Source organism: Hyperolius riggenbachi, chromosome 3 (genome assembly GCF_040937935.1).
Source record: "Hyperolius riggenbachi isolate aHypRig1 chromosome 3, aHypRig1.pri, whole genome shotgun sequence".
NCBI classification, from domain to species: domain Eukaryota; kingdom Metazoa; phylum Chordata; class Amphibia; order Anura; family Hyperoliidae; genus Hyperolius; species Hyperolius riggenbachi.
Window position 1 is genome coordinate 41610865 of NC_090648.1, and position 16106 is coordinate 41626970.

Sequence of the window (16106 nt, forward strand, 5' to 3'; positions counted from 1 at the left end):
TCCCTCAAAGTACAGGTGACAGCCCTATCAGCGCTAACAGACGTAAGATGGGCACAGGGTCCACTGGTGGTCCAGTTTATGAAGGGAGTGATGAAGCTTAGACCCCCAACAAAGACAGTGTTCCCTAGCTGGGATCTACCAACGGTTCTAAATGCTTTTACAGGTGCCCCGTTTGAGCCATTAGATTCATGCACAGTATGGGACCTTACCCTAAAAACGGTATTTCTCACGGCAATTGCTTCAGCAAGAAGAGTTTCTGAATTACAGGCAATTGGAATTAAAGAACCTTCCCTTGTATTTTTTCCGGATAGAGTTGTAATAAGACCCATGCAACACTTCATACCGAAGGTGGCTACAACATATCACTTTAATCAGGACTGGACGCTCCCAACATTCCAAGATTCTGAATCACAAGATCCTCACAAATTGGATGTTGGTAGGACGCTAAGACAGTACCTGACGGTTACAGAAACATTTAGGAGGTCGGATAGACTCTTCGTAATACCGGCAGGCTATAAGAAGGGGGAGTCAGCCTCAGTGAGAACCATTTCTACATGGATAGTGAAAGCGATTGTCGCGGCATACAGGGCTGTCAAACTGGACCCGCCACAGCAATTAAGGGCGCACTCTACCAGATCGGTAGCAACATCATGGGCAGCATATGCGAAGGTGTCAGCAGACAAGATCTGTCAAGCTGCAAATTGGAGAACAATACATACCTTCATGCAGCACTACAAAGTCGATCCTGCCGTGAATTCAACGGTGGAATTCGGCAAGGCAGTATTAACTGCACAACAGGAGTTTAATTAAGGGATATTCTGATAATTATGAATAAAATTGTTTGTGTGTTCTACAGCAAATCTTGTCCCTCCCTTCATTTAGAATTTACTAGTTAGATCCCGTAGGTGCTGCCATGGAAGCATTAGGAAAACGGAAAATTGTATACTCACCTACCGGTAATTTTCCTTTCCTGATGCGTCCATGGCAGCACATAGCACCCACCCATGCCTCGGCGAGTCCGAAAAGTACAAGACGAGGTGTGGGGGGCGTGCTCCAAACTTATCTAGTTACCTGTCCTATGGGAGGTAGGGGCGGGACCACTACCCGTAGGTGCTGCCATGGACGCATCAGGAAAGGAAAATTACCGGTAGGTGAGTATACAATTTTCCATTATTGCAAAGTACCACTTTAGAACTCATCCCTAATCCCATGTGTGGTGAAATACTGTATATTTTTCCCTTCAATTACCCGCAATCAGTACAACACTTATTTAGTGTCTCTGGTTGGTGCCAAAGCTTTACTTAGTTAATCTATTGTAGTGAAATGCACATGCTTTGGTCTGATTGCTATTAAAATACCAAGAGCGCTGTGAGCAGGATTTGAACCTGCGCAGGAATATCCCATTGGATTTCGAGTTCAACGCCTTAACCACTCGGCCATCACAGCTTGCTTTCTGCTGTACAAATTACACTTTAAAAATACTTTGTCACTTGCAGAAACATTTTGCTAGGCCTAAGGTGGCTTCAGGTACTCTGGAAACAGCCGTTTCCTTAAACCAGGTGTGACAGTTTTGAGCATTGCGCAAATAAAAATGAAACTCTGCTGAGACTTGTGGTGGTTCAAGTCATGGGGAGACACCAGTTTCCTCAAACTTAGTATGAAGGTTTTTAGAATTACTGCAACAAAAACTACTCCAAACACATCAATACAATATTGCCAGTTATAGGCATAAAATGATGAATATTCCTGTGACTGTTTGCATTTCTGCAGTGTGGAGAAGTCAGTTTCTTCAAACCAGGTATTAAAAGTTTCAGCATAGCTGCAAACAACTTCCAAATAAGTCTACAAAGTCTTGCTAGATAGAGGCATAACATGATCAGTATTCCTTTGAATGCGTTTATTGACCCAAATCAAGGTGTACCTAACAGCAACTGGACACGATCTAGTAGAAATGTCCTTACCCTTATCGGCAATTTCTATTTACTAATTCCTCAGTGATGAGCAATTTGAATAGCTTGTCACATAGTAAACACACAAGTATGCCTCCAGAATCTCTTCTCTCAATTGTTTGCAATATACGTAGCTAGCTCCTGAACTAGCCTGTTTTTCCCAAGACCGATATCTCACCAGAGTGGAATACGAAAGAAGCCACGGTTCAATTTCCTTTTTAGACCTGATGCAAATTTTTGATTGTGCGTGAAATTCCAAAATTGTCTTGAGCAGGGTTTGTTCTTGTCTGCAGAGATCTGGACAGCTATTTGCAAAGTCTCGGTTTAGACCTCAGGAAATTCCAGGTGTGGTCTAGGAAGTATAGCATATTTTTAAATGTACTCACATCTAATGATGGTCAATGAGATGATCCAAATTCTGGCTTGTTTTAAATTGTACAGAGTTAAGAACTGGGGAAATTAAATTGACCTTCAGCCATTTCTTAGTGACACACTTTCAAACCCCCAATTTTTTGCACATGTCATTGACTATTTCTACTCACCACTGGTAACTACAAGTCAAATGCAGTGTCATTGTAGATTGTCAATACCCAAATGTAATCTTCCCATTACAATGGTATGGTTCTGAACTGTCAAATACACCAACCTATTGCAAAGTACCACTTTAGAACTCATCCCTAATCCCATGTGTGGTGAAATACTGTATATTTTTCTCTTCATTTACCCGCAATCAGTACAACACTTATTTAGTGTCTCTGGTTCGTGCCAAAGCTTTACTTAGTTAATCTATTGTAGTGAAATGCAAATGCTTTGGTCTGATTGCTATTAAAATACCCAGAGCGCTGTGAGCAGGATTTGAACCTGCGCAGGAATATCCCATTGGATTTCGAGTCCAACGCCTTAACCACTCGGCCATCACAGCTTATTTTCTGCTGTGCAAATTACACTTTAAAAATACTTTGTCACTTCCAGAAACATTTTGCTAGACGTGGGGTGGCTTCAGGTACTCTGGAAACAGCCGTTTCCTTAAACCAGGTGTGACAGTTTTCAGCATTGCGCAAATAAAAATGAAACTCTGCTGAGACTTGTGGTGGTTCAAGTCATGGGGAGACACCAGTTTCCTCAAACTTAGTATGAAGGTTTTTAGAATTACTGCAACAAAAACTACTCCAAACACATCAATACAATATTGCCAGTTATAGGCATAAAATGATGAATATTCCTGTGACTGTTTGCATTTCTGCAGTGTGGAGAAGTCAGTTTCTTCAAACCAGGTATGAAAAGTTTCAGCATAGCTGCAAACAACTTCCAAATAAGTCTACAAAGTCTTGCTAGATAGAGGCATAACATGATCAGTATTCCTTTGAATGCATTTATTGACCCAAATTAAGGTGTACCTAACAGCAACTGGACACGATCTAGAAGAAATGTCCTTACCCTTATCGGCAATTTCTATTTACTAATTCCTCAGTGATGAGCAATTTAAATAGCTTGTCACATAGTAAACACACAAGTATGCCTCCAGAATCTCTTCTCTCAATTATTTAAAATATACGTAGCTAGCTCCTGAACTAGCCTGTTTTTTACAAGACCGATATCTCACCAGATTGGAATACGAAAGAAGCCACGGTTCAATTTCCTTTTTAGACCTGATGCAAATTTTTGATTGTGCGTGAAATTCCAAAATTGTCTTGAGCAGGGTTTGTACTTGTCTGCAGAGATCTGGACAGCTATTTGCAAAGTCTCGGTTTAGACCTCAGGAAATTCCAGGTGTGGTCTAGGAAGTATAGCATATTTTTAAATGTACTCACATCTAATGAAGGTCAATGAGATGATCCAAATTCTGGATTGTTTTAAATTGTACAGAGTTAAGAACTGGGGAAATCAAATCGACCTTCAGCCATTTCTTAGTGACGCACTTTCAAACCCACAATTTTTTGAACATGTCATTGACTATTTCTACTCACCACTGGTAACTACAAGTCAAATGCAGTGTCATTGTAGATTGTCAATACCCAAATGTAATCTTCCCATTACAATGGTATGGTTCTGAGCTGTCAAATACACCAACCTATTGCAAAGTACCACTTTAGAACTCATCCCTAATCCCATGTGTGGTGAAATACTGTATATTTTTCCCTTCATTTACCCGCAATCAGTACAACACTTATTTAGTGTCTCTGGTTGGTGCCAAAGCTTTACTTAGTTAAACTATTGTAGTGAAATGCAAATGCTTTGGTCTGATTGCTATTAAAATACCCAGAGCGCTGTGAGCAGGATTTGAACCTGCGCAGGAATATCCCATTGGATTTCGAGTCCAACGCCTTAACCACTCGGCCATCACAGCTTGCTTTCTGTTGTACAAATTACACTTTAAAAATACTTTGTCACTTGCAGAAACATTTTGCTAGGCCTAAGGTGGCTTCAGGTACTCTGGAAACAGCCGTTTCCTTAAACCAGGTGTGACAGTTTTCAGCATTGCGCAAATAAAAATGAAACTCTGCTGAGACTTGTGGTGGTTCAAGTCATGGGGAGACACCAGTTTCCTCAAACTTAGTATGAAGGTTTTTAGAATTACTGCAACAAAAACTACTCCAAACACATCAATACAATATTGCCAGTTATAGGCATAAAATGATGAATATTCCTGTGACTGTTTGCATTTCTGCAGTGTGGAGAAGTCAGTTTCTTCAAACCAGGTATGAAAAGTTTCAGCATAGCTGCAAACAACTTCCAAATAAGTCTACAAAGTCTTGCTAGGTAGAGGCATAATATGATCAGTATTCCTTTGAATGCGTTTATTGACCCAAATCAAGGTGTACCTAACAGCAACTGGACACGATCTAGAAGAAATGTCCTTACCCTTATCGGCAATTTCTATTTACTAATTCCTCAGTGATGAGCAATTTAAATAGCTTGTCACATAGTAAACACACAAGTATGCCTCCAGAATCTCTTCTCTCAATTATTTAAAATATACGTAGCTAGCTCCTGAACTAGCCTGTTTTTTACAAGACCGATATCTCACCAGATTGGAATACGAAAGAAGCCACGGTTCAATTTCCTTTTTAGACCTGATGCAAATTTTTGATTGTGCGTGAAATTCCAAAATTGTCTTGAGCAGGGTTTGTACTTGTCTGCAGAGATCTGGACAGCTATTTGCAAAGTCTCGGTTTAGACCTCAGGAAATTCCAGGTGTGGTCTAGGAAGTATAGCATATTTTTAAATGTACTCACATCTAATGAAGGTCAATGAGATGATCCAAATTCTGGCTTGTTTTAAATTGTACAGAGTTAAGAACTGGGGAAATCAAATCGACCTTCAGCCATTTCTTAGTGACGCACTTTCAAACCCACAATTTTTTGAACATGTCATTGACTATTTCTACTCACCACTGGTAACTACAAGTCAAATGCAGTGTCATTGTAGATTGTCAATACCCAAATGTAATCTTCCCATTACAATGGTATGGTTCTGAGCTGTCAAATACACCAACCTATTGCAAAGTACCACTTTAGAACTCATCCCTAATCCCATGTGTGGTGAAATACTGTATATTTTTCCCTTCATTTACCCGCAATCAGTACAACACTTATTTAGTGTCTCTGGTTGGTGCCAAAGCTTTACTTAGTTAAACTATTGTAGTGAAATGCAAATGCTTTGGTCTGATTGCTATTAAAATACCAAGAGCGCTGTGAGCAGGATTTGAACCTGCGCGGGAATATCCCATTGGATTTCGAGTACAACGCCTTAACCACTCGGCCATCACAGCTTGCTTTCTGCTGTACAAATTACAATTTAAAAATACTTTGTCACTTGCAGAAACATTTTGCTAGGCCTAAGGTGGCTTCAGGTACTCTGGAAACAGCCGTTTCCTTAAACCAGGTGTGACAGTTTTCAGCATTGCGCAAATAAAAATGAAACTCTGCTGAGACTTGTGGTGGTTCAAGTCATGGGGAGACACCAGTTTCCTCAAACTTAGTATGAAGGTTTTTAGAATTACTGCAACAAAAACTACTCCAAACACATCAATACAATATTGCCAGTTATAGGCATAAAATGATGAATATTCCTGTGACTGTTTGCATTTCTGCAGTGTGGAGAAGTCAGTTTCTTCAAACCAGGTATGAAAAGTTTCAGCATAGCTGCAAACAACTTCCAAATAAGTCTACAAAGTCTTGCTAGATAGAGGCATAACATGATCAGTATTCCTTTGAATGCGTTTATTGACCCAAATCAAGGTGTACCTAACAGCAACTGGACACGATCTAGAAGAAATGTCCTTACCCTTATCGGCAATTTCTATTTACTAATTCCTCAGTGATGAGCAATTTGAATAGCTTGTCACATAGTAAACACACAAGTATGCCTCCAGAATCTCTTCTCTCAATTGTTTGCAATATACGTAGCTAGCTCCTGAACTAGCCTGTTTTTTACAAGACCGATATCTCACCAGATTGGAATACGAAAGAAGCCACGGTTCAATTTCCTTTTTAGACCTGATGCAAATTTTTGATTGTGCGTGAAATTCCAAAATTGTCTTGAGCAGGGTTTGTACTTGTCTGCAGAGATCTGGACAGCTATTTGCAAAGTCTCGGTTTAGACCTCAGGAAATTCCAGGTGTGGTCTAGGAAGTATAGCATATTTTTAAATGTACTCACATCTAATGAAGGTCAATGAGATGATCCAAATTCTGGCTTGTTTTAAATTGTACAGAGTTAAGAACTGGGGAAATCAAATCGACCTTCAGCCATTTCTTAGTGACGCACTTTCAAACCCACAATTTTTTGAACATGTCATTGACTATTTCTACTCACCACTGGTAACTACAAGTCAAATGCAGTGTCATTGTAGATTGTCAATACCCAAATGTAATCTTCCCATTACAATGGTATGGTTCTGAGCTGTCAAATACACCAACCTATTGCAAAGTACCACTTTAGAACTCATCCCTAATCCCATGTGTGGTGAAATACTGTATATTTTTCCCTTCATTTACCCGCAACCAGTACAACACTTATTTAGTGTCTCTGGTTGGTGCCAAAGCTTTACTTAGTTAAACTATTGTAGTGAAATGCAAATGCTTTGGTCTGATTGCTATTAAAATACCCAGAGCGCTGTGAGCAGCATTTGAACCTGCGCAGGAATATCCCATTGGATTTCGAGTCCAACGCCTTAACCACTCGGCCATCACAGCTTGCTTTCTGCTTTACAAATTACACTTTAAAAATACTTTGTCACTTGCAGAAACATTTTGCTAGGCCTAAGGTGGCTTCAGGTACTCTGGAAACAGTCGTTTCCTTAAACCAGGTGTGACAGTTTTCAGCATTGCGCAAATAAAAATGAAACTCTGCTGAGACTTGTGGTGGTTCAAGTCATGGGGAGACACCAGTTTCCTCAAACTTAGTATGAAGGTTTTTAGAATTACTGCAACAAAAACTACTCCAAACACATCAATACAATATTGCCAGTTATAGGCATAAAATGATGAATATTCCTGTGACTGTTTGCATTTCTGCAGTGTGGAGAAGTCAGTTTCTTCAAACCAGGTATGAAAAGTTTCAGCATAGCTGCAAACAACTTCCAAATAAGTCTACAAAGTCTTGCTAGATAGAGGCATAACATGATCAGTATTCCTTTGAATGCGTTTATTGACCCAAATCAAGGTGTACCTAACAGCAACTGGACACGATCTAGTAGAAATGTCCTTACCCTTATCGGCAATTTCTATTTACTAATTCCTCAGTGATGAGCAATTTGAATAGCTTGTCACATAGTAAACACACAAGTATGCCTCCAGAATCTCTTCTCTCAATTGTTTGCAATATACGTAGCTAGCTCCTGAACTAGCCTGTTTTTCCCAAGACCGATATCTCACCAGAGTGGAATACGAAAGAAGCCACGGTTCAATTTCCTTTTTAGACCTGATGCAAATTTTTGATTGTGCGTGAAATTCCAAAATTGTCTTGAGCAGGGTTTGTTCTTATCTGCAGAGATCTGGACAGCTATTTGCAAAGTCTCGGTTTAGACCTCAGGAAATTCCAGGTGTGGTCTAGGAAGTATAGCATATTTTTAAATGTACTCACATCTAATGATGGTCAATGAGATGATTCAAATTCTGGCTTGTTTTAAATTGTACAGAGTTAAGAACTGGGGAAATCAAATCGACCTTCAGCCATTTCTTAGTGACGCCCTTATAAACCCCCAATTTTTTGAACATGTCATTGACTATTTCTACTCACCACTGGTAACTACAAGTCAAATGCAGTGTCATTGTAGATTGTCAATACCCAAATGTAATCTACCCATTACAATGGTATGGTTCTGAGCTGTCAAATACACCAACCTATTGCAAAGCACCACTTTAGAACTCATCCCTAATCCCATGTGTGGTGAAATACTGTATATTTTTCCCTTCATTTACCCGCAATCAGTACAACACTTATTTAGTGTCTCTGGTTGGTGCCAAAGCTTTACTTAGTTAATCTATTGTAGTGAAATGCAAATGCTTTGGTCTGATTGCTATTAAAATACCCAGAGCGCTGTGAGCAGGATTTGAACCTGCGCAGGAATATCCCATTGGATTTCGAGTCCAACGCCTTAACCACTCGGCCATCACAGCTTGCTTTCTGCTGTACAAATTACACTTTAAAAATACTTTGTCACTTGCAGAAACATTTTGCTAGGCCTAAGGTGGCTTCAGGTACTCTGGAAACAGCCGTTTCCTTAAACCAGGTGTGACAGTTTTCAGCATTGCGCAAATAAAAATGAAACTCTGCTGAGACTTGTGGTGGGTCAAGTCATGGGGAGACACCAGTTTCCTCAAACTTAGTATGAAGGTTTTTAGAATTACTGCAACAAAAACTACTCCAAACACATCAATACAATATTGCCAGTTATAGGCATAAAATGATGAATATTCCTGTGACTGTTTGCATTTCTGCAGTGTGGAGAAGTCAGTTTCTTCAAACCAGGTATGAAAAGTTTCAGCATAGCTGCAAACAACTTCCAAATAAGTCTACAAAGTCTTGCTAGGTAGAGGCATAACATGATCAGTATTCCTTTGAATGCGTTTACTGACCCAAATCAAGGTGTACCTAACAGCAACTGGACACGATCTAGAAGAAATGTCCTTACCCTTATCGGCAATTTCTATTTACTAATTCCTCAGTGATGAGCAATTTAAATAGCTTGTCACATAGTAAACACACAAGTATGCCTCCAGAATCTCTTCTCTCAATTATTTAAAATATACGTAGCTAGCTCCTGAACTAGCCTGTTTTTTACAAGACCGATATCTCACCAGATTGGAATACGAAAGAAGCCACGGTTCAATTTCCTTTTTAGACCTGATGCAAATTTTTGATTGTGCGTGAAATTCCAAAATTGTCTTGAGCAGGGTTTGTACTTGTCTGCAGAGATCTGGACAGCTATTTGCAAAGTCTCGGTTTAGACCTCAGGAAATTCCAGGTGTGGTCTAGGAAGTATAGCATATTTTTAAATGTACTCACATCTAATGAAGGTCAATGAGATGATTCAAATTCTGGCTTGTTTTAAATTGTACAGAGTTAAGAACTGGGGAAATCAAATCGACCTTCAGCCATTTCTTAGTGACGCACTTTCAAACCCACAATTTTTTGAACATGTCATTGACTATTTCTACTCACCACTGGTAACTACAAGTCAAATGCAGTGTCATTGTAGATTGTCAATACCCAAATGTAATCTTCCCATTACAATGGTATGGTTCTGAGCTGTCAAATACACCAACCTATTGCAAAGTACCACTTTAGAACTCATCCCTAATCCCATGTGTGGTGAAATACTGTATATTTTTCCCTTCATTTACCCGCAATCAGTACAACACTTATTTAGTGTCTCTGGTTGGTGCCAAAGCTTTACTTAGTTAAACTATTGTAGTGAAATGCAAATGCTTTGGTCTGATTGCTATTAAAATACCAAGAGCGCTGTGAGCAGGATTTGAACCTGCGCGGGAATATCCCATTGGATTTCGAGTACAACGCCTTAACCACTCAGCCATCACAGCCTGCTTTCTGCTGTACAAATTACACTTTAAAAATACTTTGTCACTTGCAGAAACATTTTGCTAGGCCTAAGGTGGCTTCAGGTACTCTGGAAACAGCCGTTTCCTTAAACCAGGTGTGACAGTTTTCAGCATTGCGCAAATAAAAATGAAACTCTGCTGAGACTTGTGGTGGTTCAAGTCATGGGGAGACACCAGTTTCCTCAAACTTAGTATGAAGGTTTTTAGAATTACTGCAACAAAAACTACTCCAAACACATCAATACAATATTGCCAGTTATAGGCATAAAAAGATGAATATTCCTGTGACTGTTTGCATTTCTGCAGTGTGGAGAAGTCAGTTTCTTCAAACCAGGTATGAAAAGTTTCAGCATAGCTGCAAACAACTTCCAAATAAGTCTACAAAGTCTTGCTAGATAGAGGCATAACATGATCAGTATTCCTTTGAATGCGTTTATTGACCCAAATCAAGGTGTACCTAACAGCAACTGGACACGATCTAGAAGAAATGTCCTTACCCTTATCGGCAATTTCTATTTACTAATTCCTCAGTGATGAGCAATTTGAATAGCTTGTCACATAGTAAACACACAAGTATGCCTCCAGAATCTCTTCTCTCAATTGTTTGCAATATACGTAGCTAGCTCCTGAACTAGCCTGTTTTTCCCAAGACCGATATCTCACCAGAGTGGAATACGAAAGAAGCCACGGTTCAATTTCCTTTTTAGACCTGATGCAAATTTTTGATTGTGCGTGAAATTCCAAAATTGTCTTGAGCAGGGTTTGTTCTTATCTGCAGAGATCTGGACAGCTATTTGCAAAGTCTCGGTTTAGACCTCAGGAAATTCCAGGTGTGGTCTAGGAAGTATAGCATATTTTTAAATGTACTCACATCTAATGATGGTCAATGAGATGATTCAAATTCTGGCTTGTTTTAAATTGTACAGAGTTAAGAACTGGGGAAATCAAATCGACCTTCAGCCATTTCTTAGTGACGCACTTTCAAACCCCCAATTTTTTGAACATGCCATTGACTATTTCTACTCACCACTGGTAACTACAAGTCAAATGCAGTGTCATTGTAGATTGTCAATACCCAAATGTAATCTTCCCATTACAATGGTATGGTTCTGAGCTGTCAAATACACCAACCTATTGCAAAGTACCACTTTAGAACTCATCCCTAATCCCATGTGTGGTGAAATACTGTATATTTTTCCCTTCATTTACCCGCAATCAGTACAACACTTATTTAGTGTCTCTGGTTGGTGCCAAAGCTTTACTTAGTTAAACTATTGTAGTGAAATGCAAATGCTTTGGTCTGATTGCTATTAAAATACCAAGAGCGCTGTGAGCAGGATTTGAACCTGCGCGGGAATATCCCATTGGATTTCGAGTCCAACGCCTTAACCACTCGGCCATCACAGCTTGCTTTCTGCTGTACAAATTACACTTTAAAAATACTTTGTCACTTGCAGAAACATTTTGCTAGGCCTAAGGTGGCTTCAGGTACTCTGGAAACAGCCGTTTCCTTAAACCAGGTGTGACAGTTTTCAGCATTGCGCAAATAAAAATGAAACTCTGCTGAGACTTGTGGTGGTTCAAGTCATGGGGAGACACCAGTTTCCTCAAACTTAGTATGAAGGTTTTTAGAATTACTGCAACAAAAACTACTCCAAACACATCAATACAGTATTGCCAGTTATAGGCATAAAATGATGAATATTCCTGTGACTGTTTGCATTTCTGCAGTGTGGAGAAGTCAGTTTCTTCAAACCAGGTATGAAAAGTTTCAGCATAGCTGCAAACAACTTCCAAATAAGTCTACAAAGTCTTGCTAGATAGAGGCATAACATGATCAGTATTCCTTTGAATGCGTTTATTGACCCAAATCAAGGTGTACCTAACAGCAACTGGACACGATCTAGAAGAAATGTCCTTACCCTTATCGGCAATTTCTATTTACTAATTCCTCAGTGATGAGCAATTTGAATAGCTTGTCACATAGTAAACACACAAGTATGCCTCCAGAATCTCTTCTCTCAATTGTTTGCAATATACGTAGCTAGCTCCTGAACTAGCCTGTTTTTCCCAAGACCGATATCTCACCAGAGTGGAATACGAAAGAAGCCACGGTTCAATTTCCTTTTTAGACCTGATGCAAATTTTTGATTGTGCGTGAAATTCCAAAATTGTCTTGAGCAGGGTTTGTTCTTATCTGCAGAGATCTGGACAGCTATTTGCAAAGTCTCGGTTTAGACCTCAGGAAATTCCAGGTGTGGTCTAGGAAGTATAGCATATTTTTAAATGTACTCACATCTAATGATGGTCAATGAGATGATTCAAATTCTGGCTTGTTTTAAATTGTACAGAGTTAAGAACTGGGGAAATCAAATCGACCTTCAGCCATTTCTTAGTGACGCACTTTCAAACCCCCAATTTTTTGAACATGTCATTGACTATTTCTACTCACCACTGGTAACTACAAGTCAAATGCAGTGTCATTGTAGATTGTCAATACCCAAATGTAATCTTCCCATTACAATGGTATGGTTCTGAGCTGTCAAATACACCAACCTATTGCAAAGTACCACTTTAGAACTCATCCCTAATCCCATGTGTGGTGAAATACTGTATATTTTTCCCTTCATTTACCCGCAATCAGTACAACACTTATTTAGTGTCTCTGGTTGGTGCCAAAGCTTTACTTAGTTAAACTATTGTAGTGAAATGCAAATGCTTTGGTCTGATTGCTATTAAAATGCCAAGAGCGCTGTGAGCAGGATTTGAACCTGCGCGGGAATATCCCATTGGATTTCGAGTACAACGCCTTAACCACTCGGCCATCACAGCTTGCTTTCTGCTGTACAAATTACACTTTAAAAATACTTTGTCACTTGCAGAAACATTTTGCTAGGCCTAAGGTGGCTTCAGGTACTCTGGAAACAGCCGTTTCCTTAAACCAGGTGTGACAGTTTTCAGCATTGCGCAAATAAAAATGAAACTCTGCTGAGACTTGTGGTGGTTCAAGTCATGGGGAGACACCAGTTTCCTCAAACTTAGTATGAAGGTTTTTAGAATTACTGCAACAAAAACTACTCCAAACACATCAATACAATATTGCCAGTTATAGGCATAAAATGATGAATATTCCTGTGACTGTTTGCATTTCTGCAGTGTGGAGAAGTCAGTTTCTTCAAACCAGGTATGAAAAGTTTCAGCATAGCTGCAAACAACTTCCAAATAAGTCTACAAAGTCTTGCTAGATAGAGGCATAACATGATCAGTATTCCTTTGAATGCGTTTATTGACCCAAATCAAGGTGTACCTAACAGCAACTGGACACGATCTAGAAGAAATGTCCTTACCCTTATCGGCAATTTCTATTTACTAATTCCTCAGTGATGAGCAATTTGAATAGCTTGTCACATAGTAAACACACAAGTATGCCTCCAGAATCTCTTCTCTCAATTGTTTGCAATATACGTAGCTAGCTCCTGAACTAGCCTGTTTTTCCCAAGACCGATATCTCACCAGAGTGGAATACGAAAGAAGCCACGGTTCAATTTCCTTTTTAGACCTGATGCAAATTTTTGATTGTGCGTGAAATTCCAAAATTGTCTTGAGCAGGGTTTGTTCTTATCTGCAGAGATCTTGACAGCTATTTGCAAAACCTCGAATTAGACCTCAGGAAATTCCAGGTGTGGTCTAGGAAGTATAGCATATTTTTAAATGTACTCACATCTAATGATGGTCAATGAGATGATCCAAATTCTGGCTTGTTTTAAATTGTACAGAGTTAAGAACTGGGGAAATCAAATCGACCTTCAGCCATTTCTTACTGACGCACTTTCAAACCCCCAATTTTTTGCACATGTCATTGACTATTTCTACTCACCACTGGTAACTACAAGTCAAATGCAGTGTCATTGTAGATTGTCAATACCCAAATGTAATCTTCCCATTACAATGGTATGGTTCTGAGCTGTCAAATACACCAACCTATTGCAAAGTACCACTTTAGAACTCATCCCTAAGCCCATGTGTGGTGAAATACTGTATATTTTTCCCTTCATTTACCCGCAATCAGTACAACACTTATTTAGTGTCTCTGGTTGGTGCCAAAGCTTTACTTAGTTAAACTATTGTAGTGAAATGCAAATGCTTTGGTCTGATTGCTATTAAAATACCAAGAGCGCTGTGAGCAGGATTTGAACCTGCGCAGGAATATCCCATTGGATTTCGAGTACAACGCCTTAACCACTCGGCCATCACAGCTTGCTTTCTGCTGTACAAATTACACTTTAAAAATACTTTGTCACTTGCAGAAACATTTTGCTAGGCCTAAGGTGGCTTCAGGTACTCTGGAAACAGCCGTTTCCTTAAACCAGGTGTGACAGTTTTCAGCATTGCGCAAATAAAAATGAAACTCTGCTGAGACTTGTGGTGGTTCAAGTCATGGGGAGACACCAGTTTCCTCAAACTTAGTATGAAGGTTTTTAGAATTACTGCAACAAAAACTACTCCAAACACATCAATACAATATTGCCAGTTATAGGCATAAAATGATGAATATTCCTGTGACTGTTTGCATTTCTGCAGTGTGGAGAAGTCAGTTTCTTCAAACCAGGTATGAAAAGTTTCAGCATAGCTGCAAACAACTTCCAAATAAGTCTACAAAGTCTTGCTAGATAGAGGCATAACATGATCAGTATTCCTTTGAATGCGTTTATTGACCCAAATCAAGGTGTACCTAACAGCAACTGGACACGATCTAGAAGAAATTATCGGCAATTTCTATTTACTAATTCCTCAGTGATGAGCAATTTGAATAGCTTGTCACATAGTAAACACACAAGTATGCCTCCAGAATCTCTTCTCTCAATTGTTTGCAATATACGTAGCTAGCTCCTGAACTAGCCTGTTTTTCCCAAGACCGATATCTCACCAGAGTGGAATACGAAAGAAGCCACGGTTCAATTTCCTTTTTAGACCTGATGCAAATTTTTGATTGTGCGTGAAATTCCAAAATTGTCTTGAGCAGGGTTTGTTCTTGTCTGCAGAGATCTGGACAGCTATTTGCAAAGTCTCGGTTTAGACCTCAGGAAATTCCAGGTGTGGTCTAGGAAGTATAGCATATTTTTAAATGTACTCACATCTAATGATGGTCAATGAGATGATTCAAATTCTGGCTTGTTTTAAATTGTACAGAGTTAAGAACTGGGGAAATCAAATCGACCTTCAGCCATTTCTTAGTGACGCACTTTCAAACCCCCAATTTTTTGAACATGTCATTGACTATTTCTACTCACCACTGGTAACTACAAGTCAAATGCAGTGTCATTGTAGATTGTCAATACCCAAATGTAATCTTCCCATTACAATGGTATGGTTCTGAGCTGTCAAATACACCAACCTATTGCAAAGTACCACTTTAGAACTCATCCCTAATCCCATGTGTGGTGAAATACTGTATATTTTTCCCTTCATTTACCCGCAATCAGTACAACACTTATTTAGTGTCTCTGGTTGGTGCCAAAGCTTTACTTAGTTAAACTATTGTAGTGAAATGCAAATGCTTTGGTCTGATTGCTATTAAAATACCCAGAGCGCTGTGAGCAGGATTTGAACCTGCGCGGGAATATCCCATTGGATTTCGAGTCCAACGCCTTAACCACTCGGCCATCACAGCTTGTTTTCTGCTGTACAAATTACACTTTAAAAATACTTTGTCACTTGCAGAAACATTTTGCTAGGCCTAAGGTGGCTTCAGGTACTCTGGAAACAGCTGTTTCCTTAAACCAGGTGTGACAGTTTTCAGCATTGCGCAAATAAAAATGAAACTCTGCTGAGACTTGTGGTGGTTCAAGTCATGGGGAGACACCAGTTTCCTCAAACTTAGTATGAAGGATTTTAGAATTACTGCAACAAAAACTACTCCAAACACATCAATACAATATTGCCAGTTATAGGCATAAAATGATGAATATTCCTGTGACTGTTTGCATTTCTGCAGTGTGGAGAAGTCAGTTTCTTCAAACCAGGTATGAAAAGTTTCAGCATAGCTGCAAACAACTTCCAAATAAGTCTACAAAGTCTTGCTAGATAGAGGC

General features: G+C 39.4%; 11 non-coding genes across 11 annotated transcripts; all 11 read right to left on the reverse strand.

Annotated features, from left to right (window-relative positions):
- Positions 1–1364: 1364 nt before the first annotated feature.
- On the reverse strand, positions 1365–1446 carry TRNAS-CGA (transfer RNA serine (anticodon CGA)). Its single transcript has one exon. It is a non-coding gene; the product is annotated as a tRNA-Ser (tRNA).
- Positions 1447–2789: 1343 nt separating this feature from the next.
- On the reverse strand, positions 2790–2871 carry TRNAS-CGA (transfer RNA serine (anticodon CGA)). The gene has a single exon. It is a non-coding gene; the product is annotated as a tRNA-Ser (tRNA).
- A 1343-nt stretch (positions 2872–4214) lies between these two features.
- Positions 4215–4296, reverse strand: TRNAS-CGA (transfer RNA serine (anticodon CGA)). Its single transcript has one exon. It is a non-coding gene; the product is annotated as a tRNA-Ser (tRNA).
- A 1343-nt stretch (positions 4297–5639) lies between these two features.
- On the reverse strand, positions 5640–5721 carry TRNAS-CGA (transfer RNA serine (anticodon CGA)). Its single transcript has one exon. It is a non-coding gene; the product is annotated as a tRNA-Ser (tRNA).
- Positions 5722–7064: 1343 nt separating this feature from the next.
- TRNAS-CGA (transfer RNA serine (anticodon CGA)) lies at positions 7065–7146 on the reverse strand. The gene has a single exon. It is a non-coding gene; the product is annotated as a tRNA-Ser (tRNA).
- A 1343-nt stretch (positions 7147–8489) lies between these two features.
- TRNAS-CGA (transfer RNA serine (anticodon CGA)) lies at positions 8490–8571 on the reverse strand. The gene has a single exon. It is a non-coding gene; the product is annotated as a tRNA-Ser (tRNA).
- A 1343-nt stretch (positions 8572–9914) lies between these two features.
- Positions 9915–9996, reverse strand: TRNAS-CGA (transfer RNA serine (anticodon CGA)). The gene has a single exon. It is a non-coding gene; the product is annotated as a tRNA-Ser (tRNA).
- A 1343-nt stretch (positions 9997–11339) lies between these two features.
- On the reverse strand, positions 11340–11421 carry TRNAS-CGA (transfer RNA serine (anticodon CGA)). Its single transcript has one exon. It is a non-coding gene; the product is annotated as a tRNA-Ser (tRNA).
- Positions 11422–12764: 1343 nt separating this feature from the next.
- TRNAS-CGA (transfer RNA serine (anticodon CGA)) lies at positions 12765–12846 on the reverse strand. Its single transcript has one exon. It is a non-coding gene; the product is annotated as a tRNA-Ser (tRNA).
- A 1343-nt stretch (positions 12847–14189) lies between these two features.
- TRNAS-CGA (transfer RNA serine (anticodon CGA)) lies at positions 14190–14271 on the reverse strand. The gene has a single exon. It is a non-coding gene; the product is annotated as a tRNA-Ser (tRNA).
- A 1332-nt stretch (positions 14272–15603) lies between these two features.
- Positions 15604–15685, reverse strand: TRNAS-CGA (transfer RNA serine (anticodon CGA)). Its single transcript has one exon. It is a non-coding gene; the product is annotated as a tRNA-Ser (tRNA).
- Positions 15686–16106: the final 421 nt, after the last annotated feature.